Here is a 23,018-nt window from a genome sequence, read left to right on the forward strand (position 1 = left end):
CGCGTAGCTGAGTTGGGACCTCACAGGATGCATTAAGCCAGGGATTCCTCGATCACACTTAGGGGCCATACCAGACACTGGCATTGCTTCTCACCCCTGTCTCCATCCCTCTCCTGGTTCTATGTGTATGATTCCTACCTCCCCAGCTAGACTTATGATCTCCCCAAGGGCAGGCTGACAGGGCCTGCCTCTCCTCCTATCTCCTCCACATGAAAGTCTAACCCTGGAAGCTCCAGAAAGTTTTGTAGGTTAGCTGATTGAAATAAGGGATGGGAATGTATTTTGGAAAGTGACCCATGCCCTCCAGATGTGATGTATCATCGAGGAGACAAGGCTTTGGGCAGCTCAGCCTGCAGTGTGTTTCTGTCAGGATGCTAAATTCCCTGGCCCAGAACCCATGTCCCCACCTCCCCACATGCCTCTCATAGTGTGACTTCTCTCCCCACTCCCATCCCCTGCCACCACCGCTCACATTGCCAAATTACTAGCCAGGCTCTAAAGCTAGGTGATGAGGTGAGGACAGATGAAAAGAGGGTTCAAAGTATAATTCCCTCCAAGCCTCCCTCACTGAAAATAATTCCAGTCTTTCTAGGTCATATTTCTGTCTACAAACAGGCACCCCCCACCCCTGTGATGCTTCCCCTGCCCCCAGCCCCTAGGATCCTCCTCTGGAGGGAGGATCACCCTGAATTCAGGCAGTCTGCTTCTTAAGTCACATGTTCTAAAGACAAGAGTATACATATTCAGCCATGATTATCACCAGGCAAAGGCAAAACAAAGTCTATCAGAGCATCAGAGCTAAAAGGAATCTGCTAGAAACTGTCGGTAAGGGAAGGGGCCTTGGGACCTAGCTAATATATTTTAAAAATGAGGAAATGGAGGCCTAAGTGTCATGGTTTGCCCAAGGTATATAGAATCAGAATTTGAACCCAGATCCCCTGACTCTGGTGTTCTTTTTACTACCCACACTAACTCCTTCCTTGGCATATTAGAGCTAGAAGGGGTCTTAGAGCAGAGACTGTTAGTGATGGCAAGGCCTTAGAACATAGACCTGGCATTCTATAATGCCATAGATGGAAGGAAACTTGGAATACAGAATATTCATAATTACGTAGTATAACATGTTTTAAAGTTTGTAAAGAGATTTTTTTATATAGCCATATGTGGGAGATGGGATAGCTAGGTGGCACAGTGGATAGAGAACCAGGATTGAAGTCAGGAAAACTCATCTTGCTGAGTTCAAATCTGGCCTCAGATGCTTACTAGCTGTGTGACCTTGAGCAAGTCACTTCACTGTTTGCCTCAGTTTCCTCCTCTATAAAATGAGCTGGAGGAGGAAATGGAAAACTACTTCACTATCTTTGCCAAGAAAACCCCAGATGGGGTCACAGAGAGTCAGACAGGACTGAAAAACAACCTAGGGACCTTAGAACCTTTGAATGTCCAAGCTCAAAGAGATCTTAGAACAAGGAACATAGCATGGTAGAGCTGGAGACAATCTAGACCAGGGGTGAGGAACTTGTGGCCTTGAGGCCTTCTAGGTCCTCGGCCGAAGTCTTTTGACTGAGTCCAAGTTTTACAAAACAAATCCTTTTATTAAGGGGATTTGTTCTGGGAAGTTTGGATTCAGCCAAAGGGACGAACTTGAGGACCTAGAGGGCCACTTGCGTCTTCAAGGCCGTGGGTTCCCCACCCCTGGTCTAGGCCCCTTTATTTTATGCATTTGAAGCCCAGAGAAGATAAGTGACTTGCCCAAAGTCAGACAGCATGGCAAGAACTAGACCTCAATTCTGATGCCCGGTCCAGGGCTTTCCACCCTCCTCACTGGCTCCCTCGTCATATTGGGTAAAGTCAGCAAGTGAACTTCTGTGTAGCCCCCGGCCTTCCTTTTCAATGCCTCTAGAATGATAGGCACAAAGACTGACAACATTTTCTGTTGTTGTTGAGTCATTTTCAGTTGAATCTGACTCTTCGTGACCCCATTTGGGGTTTTCTTGGCAAAGATAGTGAAGTGGTTTGTCATTTCCTTCTCCAGCTCATTTTACAGATGATGAGACTGAGGCAAACAGGGTTAAGTGACTTGCCCAGGGTCACACATTCAGTAAGTGGAAGTAAGTAAGGTCGGATTTGAACTAACAAAGAAGAGTCTTCTTTACTCCAGGCCCCAGGCTGTATCCACTGTGCCACCTACGACGTCTTAGAATCACATAATTTTAGAATCTTAGGATCTTGTAGGGTTATAGAGTTAGATAAGAGAACACTGGGCTCATGAAATCTTGTAGAGGGGTGGGGGAAGGGATCTCAGGGGGTTTCTAGTCTATTCTCCTATCTAGTCCAAAAATCCCCTCTAAGACAGCCTTCCTGACAGAGGGTTATCCACCTTATGCTTGGATACCTCCCCTGACAGGCAGCTTTGGACTTTGTAAAGTGGACCCTCCATGCATACCCTCTTCATTCCTTAACTTTTATTGAGAGCCTGTTGTGTGCAACATAATCATGTTTTGACTCCAAATCACTCCCAAATCATATTCTTGTTCCCTAGAAGGGCTGTGGGACCGCAGGATCAGTGATTTGAATGTTCTCTGCCTAGGTTTTTTTCATCTGCTCAGAGAGGAAAGTAGTTTGAACTTGTTTCTTCTTTGGCTTCCCAGGGAGGTATGGGCTGGGCCAGCAATGTTCCCAAAGGGTTGTTAAGGTCCAGTCTAAAGTAGGCCAGGTTGACTTTTCTTTCCTCTTTTTCTTTTCCCCTCCCTCTCTCCTTCTTTCCTTCCTTACCTCTTTTTCTCTTTCTCTCCCTCCTTCCTTTGTTTCCTTCCTTCCTGTCCTTTCTCTTTCTTTCCCTCCCTTTTTCATTCCTTCCCTCCCTTTCTCTTTCCTTCCTTCCTTCCTTCCTTCCTTCCTTCCTTCCTTCCTTCCTTCCTTCCTTCCTTCCTTCCTTCCTTCCTTCCTTCCTTCCTTCCTTCCTCCCTCCCTCCTTCCCTCCCTCCCTTCCTTCCTTCTTCCTTTCACTTCTTTCTTTCTTGACTGGGTCTCCTTGTCTTGCCCAGGCTGGAAGTGTAGTGGCCACTCACAGGTCTGATTCTACTGATGACTGGTGCAGAAATTTTGACCTGCTCTCTTTCCAGTCTGGTCTGGTTGGACCCTCCTCAGGCATCCTGGTGGCTTCTGGATCCTGGGAGCTCACCATATCATCATTGGACTTAACACAGACACACAATCAGCAGCAGCCAGAATCCTTGAGCTCAAGCGACCCTACAGCATCAGCCTCCCCAGCTGCAGGAAATCCAGGTGCAATGGCCAGTAGCCAGATGATTCCCTAAGGGCAGGGGGTCAGGCCTCTTCCCTCTCCTGTTGTTTAACTTGACTGAAATATAGAGAACCAAGAGGAAGTAGAATGATGCAGATTTGAGTCAATGTAAGGGGGAGGAACCCCCCAACTTCCTAACCATTTGAACTGTCCAAAAGCTGAATGGAGCTATTTTCCAGGTGAGTCACTGGAGCCTTCAAGCAGAGGCTGGTTAGCTATTTGTCAGGGATGCTACAGAGGAAATACCTGGCCAGGTACATGCCAGTCCAGCCCAAATGCAAGCAACAAATATTATTAAGCATCCACTCTGTTCAGACACTGTGCTGATTGTTGAGGAGTCACTGGGAAAAAAAAAGAAAAAGAAAAACAATTCCTGCCCTCAAGACGCTTACATTCTAAAGCTGAGGGTGGGGCAAGAGATCAAATAAATACAGCTGGCAACTGGACTGAGTTTTGAAGGAAGCTACCGATTCTAAGAGGCTGAGGTGAGGAGAAAGGGCATTCTAGGCATGACGGATGGTCTGTGCAAAAGCATGGAGGTGGGAGAATGATGGTCATGTTTGAGGAATAGCAAGTTAGCCAATTTAGATGCAACATAGAATACATAAAGGGGAATAATGAATGACAAGTCCCAGAGGGCGGAGTCAGATTACCAAGGGCTTTAAGTGCCAGCCAGGGACAGAGCATCCAGGGGAAATGGGTCAAAAAGGAGAAGGGAGAATAGGTCACCAAACTGGGCAATGGATGGTAACTCCGGAAAGAAAATTTTCAGTTGAGTGATGAAATCAGAAGGCAGACTGACAAACACTGAAAAGGGAGTGATAGGAGAGGCAATCTAGGTAAACATACATTAACTGCCTAGTATATGCAAAACCCTGTGCTAGGTGGTGGTTGTTATTGTTCAGTCATTTAAATTGTCTCCAACTCTTTGTGACCCCATTTGGGGTTTTCTTGGCAACGATACTGGGGTAGTTTGCCATTTCCTTCTCCAGCTCATTTTACAGATGAGGAAACTGAAGCAAACAGGGTTAAGTGACTTGCCCAGGGTCACACCACTAGTGAATGTCTGAGGCTAGATTTGAATTCAGGTCTTCTGACGCTAATCCACTGTTCTATCCTACTTCCCTGTAGGTTAGAAGTTGAGGACAAAAGGCAAACCAAATTACTGCTTGTCCTCAAGGATTTTACATTCAACTGAGCAGATCTGGTGGAGAGATAGCATATACATAGGCAGAAATAAATATGATAATTGAGGAGAGAGGAAGCAATACCCGATTATCGAACTGGAAGGGACTCTCCTCCCATTCTACGAATGAGGAAACTGAGACCCAAACTGAGAAGGTAATTTACCTAAAATCACCCAGTGACAACATCAGGACTCGAACCCAGACTTCCCAGTTCTGATGTTTTCCATTCCTCTGCCAGGTGTTTTTGTCTGTGTCGTGGTTCCTGTAGATGCCCTGACCCTGCGGGCTGAAGTCCAAGAATCCACAGCCAGACTAAGAAACAAAATGTGTTTCCTGGGTGGTTATTTTTCTTCCTGGTGCATGGCTCCCAAAGGCTTTATTTTTTTAAAAAAACAAAACCCAATTACTATCATCAAGTATCTCAGGTTGGTAATGGGTTCAGGGGGCCAGGGGATAAACACCTTAGAAACTTGACCTTTCCTGAGCCAACACTTAGATCTGAGTCCTCTGGGTATGAGTCCCATCTACTCTTGGCAAGGCCTGACTTCCTGGCTTAATGGGAGGGAAAACAACAGGCTGGGAGGGAGGGAGAAGAGGGAGAAGGTTTTGAGGGCTTCCTAGCCACTGAACAGATCCCACAAAGCCCTGGGCTGGGCTTTAAGTGTAAGGGAATCCGATTAAAGGGGAAGGAGGGGATCCAGTTTCCCTACAAACAGGACTCTTGTTTCTGAAGGGAAAGAAAGGATGAGGTTGGTTGGCCAGGTAGGGCTTGGGGTTTGGGGTTTCTGGGCCCTGAAAAGGCAGGAATCAGGTGTTGAGACTATTGTCCCCAGAGTTTCACTGTGCCCTCCTTCAGCACTATGAAACTTCCCTTCTAATAAGAATTCAGATTTCTGAAAAGTTTTTATGGTTGGCAAAGGGCTGGGCTGGAGTGGAAAGGGTACTGACTGGTCTTAGCTTCAGAAGACCTATTGGGACATTCTAGATGTGGCACTGAAGGCAATTCGGTTCAAGTTTGCTTATACTGTGTATGGAACACAAATTAAAATAATAATAAAAACCACATATTAAAAAAAAAAAAAGGGAAACTCTCTCTGCCCTGCCCTCAAAAGATTTACTTCTGTTGGGGAGGGGTTGATGGACCAAGGTAAATTGAGGAAGACAAAGAGCACATAATAAAATTTCTTCATCAATAAAATTGGGAACATTGATAATTCTATGAGGTAAAATAGTGAAAGTATCATCCTCCCCATATTACAGAAAGTAAAACTGAGACTCAGAGAGGAGAAATGAATTTCTCAGGGGTCTGAGGCTTCCAAGTGGTAAAACCTGTGAACTCTTCTGATTTGAATTCAGTGTGCGTTCCAATGTAATTATGCTGTAATTAATCGCTAAATAGCGTCTTAGACTAGAGATTCAAAAAAAGTCTGATTGAGGGGCTTGAACTGGGTATTAAGGTATCTCTTAATTAAGGGTAAGGATTCGGATTAGTAGGATAATGAGGATGGCATGAGCATTCGGGGTATGGGAACAACCCAAATTCCTATGTTGATCTGGAATTATAGACTATCACATAGTAGGTTTTCAAACACACTCACTATCATCTTGACTTAGAAGTCATACTTTTTTTTTTTTTTTTGCTTTTTGGAGGGCAATTGGGGTTAAGTAACTTGCCCAAGGTTACTCGGCTAGTGTGTGTGTGTGTGTGTGTGTGTGTGTGTGTGTTAAGTGTCTGAGACCAGAGCCGAACTCAGGTCCTCCCGACTCCAGGACGGGGCTTTATTCACTGCGCCACCCAGCCGCCCCCATACTGTTTCTTTATTTTGCTATGTAGAGGTGTGAAGTTTACATCACAGACTCATAGAATGTCAGAGCTGGAAGCAATTTTCTTAGAGATCATGAAGCCCAGAGAAGGTAAAGGACTAGTCCAAGGTCACACAGTAAATTAGCATCAGAGATAGGATTCCACTCCCAGGCAATTGTCCTCTTTCTTGGTATCTGCCCCGCTCCTTTTCTACATTTTCTTAAAAATTAACAAAAAATTCATACTTTTCACCAAAGCTAGTTGGTCACTAAGGTTATATTCATACAGGTCAGAGAAAACAGAGGGATGAAATAATTTCTTGAATAATTTAAACAAATAAACTACCAAAATAATTTCTTTAAATGGCCTATTTCGAGAAGAAGGGGCTGAGTTCTTCATTTATTCATTGCCTAGGTCAAGTTAATTCACTTTTCTGGGCCCCCAACGGGAATAAGAATCTTTGCACTAACCACTTCGAAAAATGGTTGGGAGGAAGGCACTTTGCAAATGGGAAGTCTTCATGCTACCCACCTCCGGAGGGAGAGGAGAAGACGCAGAGTTCAGAACGAGACAAGTTTTTTTTTTTTTTTTTAAATATGGCCAATGTGGAAATATGTTTTGGTGGCCTATACGTGTTTGTAATGGGTTCTGTTCGGTTTGGGTTCTCGATTGCGGGGAGGGAGGTGAGAGGGGGAGAAGGCGAATTTTTCTGATTGAAACAAAATATAATTAAAAAAACAAACAAACAAAAGGAAGGCGGGATGCCGATTCAAATGATGTTATTCATTCGTTTATTTATTCAGTGTGCCTAGTCTTGGGGGCGGGGGAGGGGGCTAAGTGCGGGGCAGGGCAGAAAATAAATTAACATGAGAAGAAAGAAAAAGGACCGGAAGATGAAAGAGGCCGAAAGAAGGGCGCTTGACACATTCCCGCAAAGTCCTCATGAAGAAAGAGAACATTTCGTGCTTGGAGGAGAATCAGGTGTCACTTTCACAGTCCAGCCTAGCACCGTTTTAACTCCCGGAATGCCCTGGAGCAGGGAGAGACTCGCGGCCACAGCCTGGAGCCCGGAACCCGCGGGTCCTTGGGATGGAGGCAGCGGGGCCGGGTCCTCAAGTTCCCAGGCCAGGGTGGGGCTGGGCCAGGGCCAGGGTCAGGGTCAGGGCCAGGGCCTAGGCGGGCAGGCATGCGTTGTGAGCTGGCCTTTTTGATGGCTCAATCCCAGATTTCACAGCTCCTCAATAGCCCTCTTGTGGGGCTGCCTTCTTGTCTTCCGCGCCGGCACAACTCAATCCGTTCTCCCCTTTCTCTCCTGGAGACAGCCCCTCCCTTCCCCCCACCAGCCCCGGTCTTCTGGGGCATCACTGGGCAGAGGGGAATGTGGGCGGGGCCCCTGGAGCAGGGGCTGCGGAGCAGGGGCTGGGGGCCCAGCCCGGGTTCCTATTCTGCCGGGGGCGTCGGGGTCAGCACGGGCCCCCTTGCCTCCTCCGGGCCCTACTCAATTGGAATTTAAATGCTCTGCCTTTGTGGCCCTGGAGAATGGGGATGCTCCGTATTGTCCAGGGCATTACCGGGGACGCCCCGGGGGGAGAGGAGAGAGGAAAGAGGAACCCCACCCCACCGGACCCCAGGCTATGTGACCCCCCCGCCCCCGACCATGCTAGATATCCCAGGAAAGAGGTTGTAGACTGGGAAGGAGAGAAGGGGAGCTCGGGACCCACCTGCCCCCCAGACCCCAGCCTAGCGGACAAGGAGAGCATACAAATAGGATCATAGCTTTGGCAATGGAAGACACCTTAGAAGCTATCTCTTTCAGCTCCCTCATTTTACAATTGGGGAAACTGAGGACAGGGAGGAAGCTTAGTTTATACCATCGAGGAGCTGGAAGGGAACTTAGCGGTTATTTAACCACACAGTGAGGCAGGTGCAGAGTTGAACCTAGAATCCATCAGGTGGTGGGGGTGTTGATAATTTTTTTCTATCTGCTTCCCCTCTTGCCTCCCTCCGAACAAGCCTATTCTGTGGACTAAGGATAGGGATAGTGGAAAGGAAGATTAGCTTTAAAGTCAAAAGATGGAAATTCAAAGTCTACTTTCCTTGCTGTGGGACTGTAGGCAGTTCGTTTTCCCTTTCTGGGCCCGTTTCCTTATGTGCAATACCTTCCCTGTTCAGCTTATAGGGTTGTTATGATGACCAAATGACAACATTTTAGCTAAACATAAGATGCTCTAAAGGTGAGTCATTGATAATGTGGCCTCCTTCGACATTTTGAAGAAACCATTCTCATCTCTTCCCCTCCAGTCCTATTACCCATATTCTGTTCTTCCCCAACACAGCTGAATTGTCTTCAAATCCCCAAGCCCTTGCCCAGGTTCTCCTTGATATCTCCAGCCCACCCTGATCTCTCCTGGATGGCTCTGAGAACATACAGTCCTTACTTTCAGGGTACCCACTCATCTTAGCCTGTAACCTTTTCCTTTTCTATTCTTTGGGTGTGAATCTTCTCACCCTTCACCTTTTTCTTTCTACTACGAACCCCTGGAAGACAAGTCTCCGAATCCTCCTCTGTTTCCTCTCCATGGTAGCTAAGCTTTGGGCACCTAGTGGAAATCAGAAAAGCGTTTTCCTGAAGAGGCAGCCTTAGGAAGGAATGGGTTCCTCCACACCCTCTTCAAGCAGCTCTATTACGGGATTATTTCCTAGCTGGACCAGCTGGGCTAGTTAGCCTCAGAAGCAATGTGGTCTAACAAAGAAAGCACTGTATTGGAGTCAGAGGACCAGATTTCAAGTTCTAACTCTGCCACTTACTACTTGTGTGACCTTGGGAAAGTCACTTAACCTCTGTGCCTCAGTTTCCTCATCTGTAAAACTAGATGATCTCTAAGGTCCCTTCCAGTTTAAATCTATAATCTTAGATTATAGATGAATAATAAATTATAGATTGCTAATGCTTTCTCCTTTTTTAAGTCTATGAGTCAGTGGAAATTCGGATTTCCCCTTCCTCCCCCACCTTGTATTTAGGACAGTACTCCTGTCCTAAATGAATGTAATTTTGTTTCTTTCACTTTGTCTCTCCTCAGAGCACCTTATTAGTAGTAGTGGTGGTGGTGGTGGTAATAGTTTTAGCAGTGGTAGTGAGTGCCTGTTTACTTATAACAGGTACAGGCTAGGCAGTCTCTCTATGCTCACCCTGTAATCTCCATAATATTTATGACCGTTCCCAAAATTTCATTCTCTTTACATTTATTAAGTTCTTACCATTTGCAGAATACCTTTTATTCTTTCTTGCCCCTACCCCTATGTTCATGTCCTTTCCATGTCTTTCCCTTCCTTCCATCGCTGGTTCTGTCTGCTGAAACCCTTCCCTTTCTTCAAGGCCCATTTCATCTGCCCCCTCCCCCAGGAAGCCTGTCCTGGTGCCCCTTAGCCTGAACTGACCACTTCATTCCTCAGATCCTCTTCACACTCTTACTGTCTACTTTGTTCTATATTAATTTATGTAAACCTTCCCATAATTCTCCAAATTCTTCATGTTCACATTTTCTAATGGCACCAGTAATTAGAATGATGCACCATGATTTATTCAGCCATTCTTTCATCCAGACATGTCACTTTTTTTTTCCCAAATAAGACATTGTGTGTGTGTGTGTGTGTGTGTGTGTGTGATGAGGCCAACACTGGGCATTTCGTACAAAAGAGTGAATGGAAGTAACATGTGGCAGTAGAAAGCATAGGGGACCAGGAGACAATGTCATAGAATCTTTGAGCTAGAAGGAAGGTCCCATACTTGAACAGCAATCCATTCTACAACAGACCAAACAAGTGATCACCCCCTTGTAGACCTCCATTGAGGGGGACCTCACTGCCTCCCTAGGCAACCCCTTCCACTTTGAGACAGATTGGTTAAGATGCTTCTCCTTAATTTGCCTCTCTTCAGTTTCAACCTATTGTTTTTAAAGGTGACCTTGGGGCAGAGAACTGCAAATCTGATCCCTCTTCCCTTGGCAGCCCTTCAGATACCCGAATATGACCATCTTTCTTCAGGTTAAATGTCCCCAAGGCCTTCAACCAGTCTTTACAGGCCATGGTCTCTAGTGTTTTCTCTGTGAAGTCGCAGAGACTGTTGATAGATTGTCATGTATGAAGAGCATAGATTTGGCTGGAATATAGAATGTATGGGGGTAGGGGTGGGGGATGGGGGAAAGAGAGAAGTACCTTCTAGCAAGGTAAGCTAGAACCAGATTGTGAGAGGCTTTGAACACCCAACAAAGGATTTATTCATTTATCTTTCCTAGAGATAGTAGGGAGCCATAGAAGTTCCTTGAGCAGGGTGTTACATGTTACTGACCTGTGTGTTACAAATATTAATTTGGTAGCTGTAGATTAATTTGAAGGATGGATTAGAGAGGAGGGAGGTGGGGAGATTGATGAGGTGTTTATTGCAACAGTCCAGGGGAGAGGTTATTTAGGACCTCAATTATGTGAGTGTAGAGGAGGAGATAGATGTGTGGGTAGAATAATGAGGCACTGACTGTATCAGGGATCAGGGTGAGGGAGAGTAGAGTTGAGGACGATGCCAGGGTTGTAATCCCAGTGACTAGAAGGATGGTAGTATTCTCTGCCTTCAGAAGCTCCGAGAAAATTTTCTTGTATTATTTCTTTCATTATAATGTTCAAGTTTGTGACTTGTGCTTTTCTGGGAAACCTATAATCCCTAAATTATCTCTACATCTTCTGCATTTTGATGGGCCTCCTAGATCCCAAGGACATAGTAAATGATTGGGGCAAGAGCTGCTGGAGTGGTGTCTTCCATGCACAGCTCTCTGTCTTACCCTAGGATTCTCAGCCCTAACACCCACATTCCATGCCAGGACTTGTGAAGATCGATGGGATGATGAATGAGAAAGTACTTTAAAAATTGTGTTGTTCTGGGCAAGTAAGAGAGATAACTGTCATTCTTCACTTCAGTAGATAAACTGGGGTCGTGAATTATGTTTCTCTTTCCACTTGTGTTCTTAAAGCCAACTGGTCATTTCAGCTTTTGTCATGATCGAAGGTCGGGGCCTGAATGTAAGCTCAACTGTGGACCCTGGTTTATAGTGCTTGTCTGTATTTGCATCTTATCTCAATAATGTTCTTGCATGGTGCTTTGTATACCATAATCAATCAATCAATCAATAAGCACCTACTATTAGGAGCTAGGCATTGTGTAGTAATTAACGTTTTATTGAATTGAATTACAGTGGTTAAAGCAGGGCTGAACGATAGTGGAAAATAAAGATAGCTCCTACTTCTATGCTTTATTATTTTCCTCCGAATAAGATGAGAAGTTCAAACCCAGAGAAGCCTTCCCCAAAGTCACATAGCTCTTTGGTCTTGGAACTGGGCCTTAGCTGCAGACCAGCTAACTCTAAATCCAGTGCTCTTTCCTCTCTCTTTCTCTGCCTCTCCAAACATGTGAGTGATTTCCATGGACCTTAGAACTTCACAGCTGGCAGAGGGCCTTAGGTCAATAGTCAAGTCAATCCCCTTGAAGATAGATGTGAACATGGGGCTGCAAGGAAGGCCTCTCTGGGTCTATCCTGTAGTATACATGGAGGTGCTCCCCTCTCTGCTCTGTCTTCGGGCTTGCTATTTCAGGAACCTTTGAGACTGGGACCCAGAGCTGAGCAGGGTTAATCGCAGGCCTGTGGCACAGCTGTGCACATCTGTAGTGGTCTCTGGCTGAATTACCCCGAAGTCAGAGGAAGTTCATATTGTATTGGGCTGACTCCCATCAAACTCCGTGGGGGCTGTGCTCAGGCATGAAGAGAATGTCATGGGGGTGGAGGGGGTGGAGAGGAAGCTTGCGTTTCTATAGCGCTTTGGGGTTTATTAGTAATAAATAACAATAATAATAACATTTCTGTAACCATTGGAGTTTATTATTGTTAGCAAGAATATTTGCAGTTTTAATTCCTATAAGGCTTTATTAATCATAATAACTCCCATTTTCTTAGCATGTTAAAGTTTGTTATTGTTATTAATAATAACTCATATTTTTATTATGTTTTATAGCTGTCTACTACTGCTACCAATAAATCCCATGGCACTTTACAATTTACAAAACTCCTCTTCAACACACTTGTGATTCTGCTTATTAGGACCCTGTTTTACAGCTGAGGAAACTGAGATTCAGAGTGTGGGAGTAAGTGATTTACCTAAGATCACACAGTAAAGTTGGTGATTCAGTTAAGCCTCCTGACTCCTGACCCAGGGTTCATTGTCCCCTGTTTGAAACTGCAGGTTCACAATATGAAAATTTCCTGATTCTTCCCAGAGTAGATGTTAAGAATTACTCTTCCCCTGACAGAGGTCTCAAACTTCTCTCTGTCTCTCTCTGTCTCTGTTTCCATCTCTGTCTCTCTCTCTCCCTCTCCCTCTTTCTTTCATATTATATAATACAAAGTATTATTTTGAATTGCATATATATTATATGTGTATATGCATATATGTGTGTATGCATGTCTATACATGTATGTGTGTACATGTACACATTTGTACATATATGTGTATATATACACATGTAGAATACCGGAAACAACAGAAATAGAACTATTAATTCACAGAATATCAGAGTCAAATTAGAATTGAGAGAGCATGACTATGACCCTACTCCCATTTTATTTTTGCTTTTTGGTTTTTCATTTAAATAACCAAGATTCAGAGGTAGGATTAGAACTTAGACCTGGCAGTATTCAAATCTGGCTCTGCCAGGATTCTGAGCGCGTCTGCCCTTTCAGTGGGGTCATTCAGTTTACTGTTGCCTTATCAATGGGGCTACTCAGCTTCAGCCAACCCCCTTCCTTTTAGAAAAGAGGAAAACAGGTTCAAAGATGGGAAATGACTTGCCCAAAGTCACAAAGCAAGCTGATGGAAACACTTTAATCCGAGGCTCCTGATGCCAAGTCTGGGGTTCTCTCCTTTCCACAACATTACCTCTCAAAGAATTAGGATGACTGCCCAGAATAATAGAACTCTAGACTCCAGGGTAGGGCAGGGCATCGGAGGGCATCCAGACTAGAGCATCCTCTGTCACAGTATAGGATTCCCCTCTCTAGCCTACCTGACGGACTCGTTCAACTACTGCTCAGACACAATTCCCTACCCCCCCAAGGCGGCTCCTTCTATGGAGGGATGGCTCTATCTGTTGGGAAATTCCTGTATTGAGCTGAATTCTGCCTCCCAGATGCTGCTTCTAATTGTCCCATCTGGGACCAGGGAGAACATCCTCGGTGAGAGCCCTTCAGTTAGCCTCTCTGGCCCCATCCTGTAGGGTCGGGGGACTAGTGAGTCTAACCAGGCCTGGTGTTAGAGGTGGCCTGGCTTGAGTGCCCTTCACAGGGAGGGCCTTGCTGTTATGGGTCAGGCTGCCTGGCTCTTCCCTGTCTCCAGCCCAGAACTGGCTGCTTAGACTCACAGACCTGCCAGGGGGACAGCTCTGGGCTCAGCTGATGGTGGTCAGGCCCCCTTGGTGGTAGAAACTTGGGGTTTGTGATCGCTTCTCACAGGCAGGGGGCTAGAAACCATGGAACATTAATGTTTGAAGGGACCTTATAGACCATGTGGTCCAATGTCCTCCCTTGATAGGTGGAGAAACTGAGACGTAGAGAAGGGCAGTAATTTGCCCAGCGTTGCACAAGGGCAGTGGAAAAAGCTGAGGTCTGCACCTAGGTTTTCTGGCCCCAAAGCCAGTGTTCTTTCCCCTACACCATGTTGGCTTGTCCAAGGTTAGAGCCGTCAAGAGTCATACCCAGAATCTGAACTCGGGCCCAAGCCCACTACTCTTTTCCCTATAGAGTGAAGCATAGAGTCCTAGAGGTAGTCAGGATCTTACAAAACATGGACTAGTCGTCAAGAAAGACTCCGGAGTTTGGGTCCTGGTTTTGCCACAATGTGACATTGTGTTCGTGACATTGGTTAAGTCACTTTCCTTCTCAAGGTCTTAGTTTGCCTATCTGTAAAATGGGGACCAGGGCAGCTAGTTGGCATAGTGGACAGTCCTGAAGTCAGGACCCGAAGACCTGAGTTCAAACCTGGTCCCAGACACTTACTCTCTGTATGACCCTGGGCAAGTCATTTAACCCTGTTTGCCTCAGTCTCCACATCTGTAAAATGAGCTAGAGAAGGAAATGGCAATCCCCTCTTTGTATCTTTGCCAAGTATCTTTGCCAAGAAATCCCCAAATGGGGTCACAAAGAGTCATATTGATGACCAAACAACAACAACAAAATGGGGACAAGAATGCCTAATCAGTCAACCTCAAAACGATGTTAATGGGCAGGGTGGGAACTAAAAACCATTATAAGAATGCAAAATAGCTTTCCTCTCATTCTATAGGTGAGGGAACTGAGGCACAGAGGGGGTTTAGACGCTTTGCCCAAGGTCCCGGATTCCTATTTCAGGGTTTTTTCCACTGCGGTCTATTCCTCCCTAACTTCTCCCCTGCCCCCAGGCAATCCATGCTTATTTACATGTTTATTTTCTGAAGTCACCAAATCAAAGTTGAAAGGGAGTCTGGTCAGAAAATACATCACACAAATAGAAAATTAAGTCTTTTTGTTAGAAAGTCTGACTCATGGCCTGGTCCACATGTGAGGAGAGAAGGAAGGGGATGGAAGCAAGGCTCCAGTGCACGAACACACATGAAAGAGACATAAAGGATGGGAGATGGCCAGAAATGAAGCATTAAGTTGGGTGGTGTAGACCTCGGACCCCTTAGGAGTGCCCAGAAAGGGGCCACCAATTGGGCTGGGAGCTGCCGGCAAAGGAGGAGGTGGGCCTGACAACCACCTTGGTTAGAACTGAAGATTCAAATTGAGAGTCCCATAGGGCAGTGGAAAGGGCGTTGAGCATAAGCTCCCTGAGGGCAGGGACTGTCTTTTTCTTGTTTTTCTATCCTTAGTGCTTAGCTCAATGCCTGGCTTATATCAAGAGCTGAATAAATACTTGTTCTCTGCTTGCTCAAGGCTTAAGGAGCAGACCCCTTTAACCTCACTAAACCTCAGTTTTTTCCTCCTTAAAATGGGGATGATAGTAACACTCATAGGGTTACATCCTGTTATATTCCTCACTGTTGGGCTTTTGGGAGGAAAGCTCTTAAAATGCTATAAGAACAGGAGCTATTAGCATTAATAATTATTAGTAAAGAGAGTAGGTAAGAGAGGGGCGGTGTGATCAGTGAGGCAAGGATTGATCTATCTTGGAGTCAGGGAGATCTGGCTTCAGATCCTGCCTCTGACACATAGCACTGAATTACGCAGACAACTTTTTTCACTTCCCACTTCCCTAAGGCATTTCTCAAAGTCAATAACTTATAAACAATTTTCAGCTTTGCATCACTGAAGGGAATTTCCGCATGAGAACTTTTCCCATAGAGATGAAAGCACGGTTTAGACCCATTCTCCCTTCTGACTCCCTCTCCCCACCCTTTGGCTCCCCCCCCCCCACCCCAAACTGTAAGAGATAAGGTTGGACCTGTGACTTCTGGTTGGTAACCACTTCCCCCAAGTCCCCAACCCTGGGAACCTCAAATAGCATTGGATTCACCCAATTGCTAATGTACTTGCCATGTAATATTATGTATAATAATTAATTTGTGATGAGTTTATCTGTCATTGCTCAATCACACATTAATTATTATACAGGAAAAAAAAAAACAAGTTTTTTTTTTTTTTTTTTTTTTTACATTTTTGTCTCTGCTAGGAGGATGCTTAATCAAAATTGATTGGATGAAATTGAGTTGCATGGCTATGCATGGTGGCACCAAAGCTTAAAGGGCCTTGAAAAGTCGCTCAGGAGGTCTGTGCTTGGCCTTGGGATGTTCTAGCATTTTTATCAATGACTTTTATAAAGGCTTACATGGTTGGCCCTCTGAAGTCTAAGAGTCGGACAGTGGCAAATGCTATCCACATTCAGAGAAAGAACTATGGAGATTGAAACAGACTATTTTTTCATATTTGTTTGTTTTTTTCTTTCTCGTGGTTTTTTCCCTTTTGTTCTGATTCTTCTTTCACAATATGACTAATGTGGAAATATGTCTAATAAGATTGTACATGTATAGCCTATATCAGATAGCATGCAGTCTTGGGGATGAAGGAGAGGAGGGAGGCAGTAAAATTTAGAACTCAGTCTTCTAGAGTGAATGTTGAAAACTAAAAAGAATAAATTGATCTTTAAAAAAGTGTAAGAGTCTGAGATGGTTGTACCAAATTGAATGACTCTCTGCTCCTGATCCCATCAACAACCTTCTCTCTCCCACTTCTGGGCCTTTGCACGGCCTCTTACCTAGAATGGGTTATCCTGCTGTCTCCCTGTCTGTTGACATGCTTCTCTCTTCCTTTCAGGCCCGGCTCAGGTACCTTCACCTTCCATGAACCTCCCATGTAAGTGATCCCTCCCTCCCCAGTCTCCTTTATGCTGCCTTTGATTACATTTGTTCTTAATACTAGAGCTGTGACTTTCCTGTAGACAGAGACTGAGAATTATTCATTTCCAGCCCCTTTGAGTCTAGCACTGGGCCCTGTACACAATGGATGTTTAATATATGTTTGTTGGATTAGATTGAATTAAATTAAATGTGGTATAAGAAAAGGCAGATTCCTGAGTTCTTAGGAGACCCAGATTCTCTTCTGATCCTGGCAGTATTTACTAGCCATGGGAACTTATGCAAGACTCTCAATATCACTGAGTCTGTTTCCTTATGTGTAAAATGCAGGATTCTATTATTTGCACTCATAATAGACTTTTTAGTTATTTTTCAGTTGAATCCAACTTTTTATGACCCCTTTTGGGTGGTTTGCCATTTCCTTCTCCAGCTCATTTTACATATGAGCAAGCCGAGGTAAACAGAGTTAAGTACTTGCCCAAGGTCACAGCTAGTGAAGAGAAGTCTTCCTGACTGCTGGCCCAGTAATCTATCCACTGAGTCACACAGCAGCTCCCAGGCAACTTGGAGGCCACCTCCCCTCCCCACTCCCGTCTTTTTTCAGACAAATTGCTATATCTCAGAACCTCTCCCTTCTTGTACTTGTGAAGTTGATTTTTGTGTACCCAAGTATAAGGTTATACTGATCCATTTCAGTTTATTAGGAGGTCTATTGTTTTATTCTGGAGTGTTATTATTCATTAAGTTTCAGTTTATTAGAAGTTATAGTTTTATTTGGGAGTATTATTATTCCTCTATTCATATCCTCTGATGCTTCACCATGGTTGAGAGGTGGCCTTGGGTTTTCAAAGGCTGTGCCAGAGAAGAACAAATTCTTGGGCGGGGGGGACCCTAGTGAGCTGGGAATGAAGGGCTGGGGATGAAAGATAAATCTGTTATTAGAGGACCAGCCTAGCTAAGTGCCAAAAGACTCATTACCCTGAGGGTTGGCTGATCACTGGGGAATGTGTTTGACCAGTAAAGGGTGCCTCTGGGTGGGGTGGGGAACAGAAGGAGCTAATGGAAGCCATTTTGCTAAAGCTGTGGAGCTTGTACTTTTTTGGTCTCAAGACCCTTTTATACACTGAAAAATTACTGAAGCACTCCCCCTCTCCCACTCCCAAGAGCTTTCCTTTGTGTGAGTTATATCTGCCAATATTTACCTTAATTAGAAATGAAAACATCTTCAGTTGGTCAGTCAACTAGCATCTATTGAATGTTTACCACGAGCCAGGCACTGTGCGGAGTTCTGGGGATCCAAAGTCCAAAAACAATTGGTTCTTGCTTTCCAGGAGCTCGTGGTCTAATGAGGGAGATAACAGGCAAACGACTGTGTACAAACAATATCTACACAGAATAATTAAGAGAAATCTCCAAGAGAAGGAGCTAAGATTAGGAGAACCTTGGGGTGAGAGGAGTCAGGGAAACCAGAGGGCAGAGGAGGGGGAGAGACGAAGTTCTGGGCTCGGTTCCAGCTGAGAAAATGTTGGGAGTCAAGAAAGGCAGAGTCATGTTTGGGGATCAGTAAGGAGGCCAGTGTCACCCAGTCACAGAGTACCGTATGTGGAAAGGTTGTTGTTGTACAGTCCTGTCTGACTCTCAGTGACCCCATTTTGGGTTTTCTTGGCAGAAATATTGGAGTGGTTTGCCATTTCCTTCTCCAGCTCGTTTTACAGATGAAGAACTGAGGCAAACAGGGGTAAGTGACTTATCCAGGGTCATACAGCTAGGAAGTATCTGAGGTTGGATTTGAACTCATGAAGAAGAGTTTTTCTGATTCCAGGGCTGGCACTCTATCCATTTCACCATTTAGCTGCCAAGTTATGAAAGCCTTTAAAGGTCAAATGGGGGAATTTTTAGATCTGATTCTAGAAGAAATAAGAAGCCACTGGAATTTTGATGTTTTAGAATTATCATGAAAATAATTCTGACCCTTTAGATGACCCCCCCCCAAAAGGGTCTCTATCACTGTCCTAAAGACCAGAAATATTTTGATCTATGTGGGTGGAAAGAGCTCCCATCTCAGTGAAAACAAAGAACTTTCCCAGGCAACCTGGCATAGAATGACATTGGCTTTGGTGTCAGAGGGCCTGAGTTCAAATCCTGACTCTGCTATTTGCTAACCGTGTGATGTTTCTATGAACGAAAGCATTGTATTATTTTTGTTGTCATTATCTTTCTTCTCACACTCCAGGCACCCAAAGCCTTTGTCTCCATGTGCCTCCATGGACACAATTTCCTGGAGAGTTTTGACAGAGGTAACACAAAGCTCTGTTGTCCAAATGATCTGAGATTGAACATGACTCTCTTGGCCTGAACTCTACTCAGGTTTATTGTTTCAAGCTCTTACTACTGCCCTATTATAAAAACCTCAGCCAAATGCCCTTCCCCCAACTTGCCCTTCAGAAATGTTTTCAGCAGTCATAGAAGAGGAGGGTGGCCCTGGAAGGACCTAGAGAGACAATTATGTTTAGCCACCCTATTTTACTGATAGGAAAAGGAAGGAGAAAGGTCTCAAGGTCACCCACCTATGCAGTGGCAGAGATGGAGCTAGGACTTGGGTGCTCTGATTTCCAGACCAGGGTTGTACTATGTTGCAGTGAGTACTTATGGAGTCAATCAACCAACAAGTAAATTATTAAGCAACTACTATGTGTTAGGTGTTATCTTAAGCAATGGGAATACAAAAACAAAAAGGAGAATCCCTGTTCTCCGGGAGTTTACATTGTAGGAGGCACACAGCATATTTAAAGATAAGAGAATAAAGAAAATAATAATTAAAGCAAATAAATAAATGAAGGAGATGTAGAAAATACATACACAATCATTGGAGGTGGGGATTGGGCTAAAGATTTGGAGAATCAGGAAAGGCTTGTTGAATCAAATTGGAAGGGATCTGGGGTTCCAAAGCCAGTGGTGAGAAGGGAGGGTGTTCCAGGTATGGGGGACAGCTTGAGCATGGACGTAGGAGGTGGAATGTTGTGCCTAAGCAATGGTAAGAGAGCAGACCAATAGTGGTGCATTTGAGGGAAAGTAATGTGGAAAAATAGACTGAAGCCAGATGGGGAAGGGCTTTAAATGATAGACGTGCTTTATCCTACATGCAAAAGGGAGCCCTGAAGCTCCTTGAACTGGGGTGCCATGGCCAAACCAGCTCTCTGGAATATCTGTTTGGCGACTGTTTTGGAAAGAGGAAATACCAGATGTGGGGAGACCAACTGGGAGTCCATTGCAATAGTCTAGGCAAGAGTACCACGTCTAGGATGGTTGTGGTGAGAATAAGGGAGCTGTTGATGGAATGAAATCAACAGGACTTGGTAACTGATTAGATACTGGAGGTGAATCTAACCAAAGAGTTGAGTGAGAATGACCTAAGTCATGAAAAGGAGTGCCTGGAAGGGGGATGGTATCCTCTATAGAAAGAGGGACATAAGGAAGGGGAAGGGACGTCCTGAATCACCAAGCTTGTGATTGTAGACCTAAGCCTACTGCTTAGGGAGGTGGTGTAATGTTGACTTCAAGTGGTCCAAAGGTCCAAGATCCAAGAGACAGATCAATGAAGAATAAAGACTGTGAGGCATCAGGAGAGGCCTCCTAGAGGATATTAAACCTGACCTGGGCCTGGAAAGATGGCATGGATTTGGAGATGTGTCGAGGAGATGGGAGGAAATTCTGGAAGGGAGAAAGTAGCTGAAGTAAAGGTGTAGGAAACAGAAATGAGCTGGCCATGAGCTGGGGAGAATGAAGAGACTGACCTGACTGAGGAGAGGATGGTGGATGAGAAAAGGGGAGGGAAAAGTGGAGAGGCTGTTTGGGTCCCAACTGTAATTGGTCTTGAATAGCAGGCTAAGCAGATTTGATTTTGTTCACCAGGCAAGCAGGGGCCACCAGCAAATTGCCCAGTCAAGGAATCTAGCCTCTTCCTGTGGGAACAAGACAGTTTAATGTATTATATTCAAGTCAGATCCCCCCCCCCCAACACACACATTGAGAGAGGGAGCTGGGAACCCTCCTCCTGGCTTGTCCCACTTCCCGAGGGGCCCCAGTCCTGTTCCTGCTCCCAGCAGAACAATCCCAAAAGAAAATGCTGACACGAGGGATGGTTACTTAATCCCCACCCTTTCTTTGCCTTTATCTATTAGCCCAAAGTCATTTCCCTTGAAAGACAAATGTTTCCCCTTCTCTTTTCCACAGACTTCACAGGCAGAAAAGGGGAAAAAAGCCCCCGTCAGGATAAATCATTGTTGTTTTGCCAATCTGTGGAAAGCCGCCAGACCCTGGCACCGAATTTGCTTCTGGTACCTTGCCTTGCCTGAGATCTTGGTTCTGGGCTCAGACTAGAGGATGCTGGGGCTGGGGAGGTAGCTGTGATGGTTGGATCTGCTCTATCTCCTCCCCTCTCCTCTTTTTCTGGGGCTTTCTCCATCTCTGTCAATCTCTTATTTCACTAATAAGCATGTTGAATTAAATTTGTCACCACGCCTCACTGTGACTGCCTGTACCTGACTTTCTCTCTTTGGCCATCTCTCTGACTTGTCTCTCTTTGCTCCACTGTCTCCTTCTCTGTGTTTATCTGCCTGGTTCCTGTCTTTTACTGTGTCTCCATTTTGTCTCTGCATTTCTATATGTCTCTTTGCCCCTATGTCCTTTTCTCCTTGTCTCTGTCTTGCAACAGTTTTGTCTGTTTCTTGATGAGTCACTAGCCCCAAATAAACATTTCATGAAGGACCCCTGCCATACTCACTTCACTCTGCCCTGAACTTCCTCTCCAAGTCCTCACCAGCAGTATTGCCCCATGGTGGGTATCCATACCCCCTCCCAGCTCCTTTTTTATGTGCTGTCCTCCCATTAGACTGGGAGCTCCAAAATGGAATTCATTGTCTTTCTCCTTGAACCTTCTCTTCTCCCCCCTCACCACCTTCCCTATTACTGTAGAGGGAAACACCATCATTCCAGTTCCTGAGGCTCGAAACCTAGGAGTCATACTTATTATTTCTCATCCCCCATATCCAAGCGGTTGCTGAGACCTGTTGATCTCACCTTTACAGCATCTCTCGAATAAGCCCCCTTCTCTCCTCTGACACTACCAGCACTCTAGGCCCTCATGACCTTATACCTGAACTATTACAGTAGCCTGCCTCAAATCTCTCCCTGCCTCAATCCATTCTCCCTTCAGACACTAAAGTCATTTTCCTAAAATGCAGGTAGGATCATGTCACCTCCTTACTCAATAAACTCCAGTGAGTTCCTGTTGCCTCTAGGAGCAAATACAAAATACTCTGGCATTCAAAACCCTTCATAACCTAGCCCCATCTTACCTTTCCAATTTTTTTACTCCTCACATAATTTTCAGTTCATTGACATTGAACTTCCTAGCTGTTCTATGAACAAGACAGTTCATATCTTGGCTCTGGGCATTTTTTCCCAGCTGTCCCTCCTGCCTGGAATGCCCCTTTTCCTTCACTTAACCTTCTCTGGCTTCCTGTAAGTCCCAACTAAAATCTCATCTTCTATAGGAAGCTTTCCCCAACTCTTCTTATTTCTAGTGCCTTCCCTCTGTTAATTATTTCCCATTCAAATACTATTGTGCAATAAGAAATGATGAATAAGAAGATTTGAGAAAAAAACTGTAAAGACTTACACTAACTGATGCAAAGTGAAATGAGCAGAACCAAGAAAACATTGTACACAGCATCATCAACAATGTGTGATGATCAATTATGAATGACTCGGCTCTTCTCAGCAATACAATGATCCAAGACAATTATTACAAAGGGCTCATGAAGGAAAATGCTATCTACATCCAGATAAAGAACTGATGGACTCAATGCAGATCAAAGCATAATTTTTCACTTTATTCTTTTTTTTTTTTGGTGTTTTTTTGTTATGTTCCTTTTGATCTGTTTCTTCTTTCATAACTATGACTAATATGGCAATATGTTTTACATGATAGCACATGTATAACCTATATCAAATTGCCTACTATTTTTGGAAGAGGGGAGGGGAGGGAAGGAGGAAGAAATATTTAGAATTCAAAATCTTGTAAAAAATGAGTGCTAAAAATTGTCTGGACATGTAACTGGGAAAAATAAAAGTATTAAAAAAGAAAAAAAAGAATTATTTCCATTCATCTTGTATATCTATCTTCTATCTGTCTATCTATCTGTCTGTCTGTCTGTCTGTCTATCTATCTATCTATCTATCTATCTATCTATCTATCTATCTATCTATCTATCTATCTATCTATCTATCTAT

At 44.6% G+C, this 23,018-nt stretch overlaps 1 long non-coding RNA gene across 1 annotated transcript in view; it reads left to right on the plus strand.

Moving 5' to 3' along the window:
* The window catches only part of LOC138148550 (uncharacterized), a 107,602-nt gene extending 88,997 nt beyond the window's left edge, over positions 1–18,605 (plus strand). Inside the window, exons 4-5 of the long non-coding RNA XR_011165085.1 lie at positions 16,684–16,722; positions 18,394–18,605. This is a non-coding gene — a long non-coding RNA (uncharacterized lncRNA). The remainder of the gene's footprint in view (positions 1–16,683; positions 16,723–18,393) is intronic.
* Positions 18,606–23,018: the final 4,413 nt, after the last annotated feature.

This window comes from Petaurus breviceps, unplaced genomic scaffold, assembly GCF_028583685.1.
Source record: "Petaurus breviceps papuanus isolate PSGF00001 unplaced genomic scaffold, PetGlider_PUasm1.0 140, whole genome shotgun sequence".
NCBI lineage: Eukaryota > Metazoa > Chordata > Mammalia > Diprotodontia > Petauridae > Petaurus > Petaurus breviceps.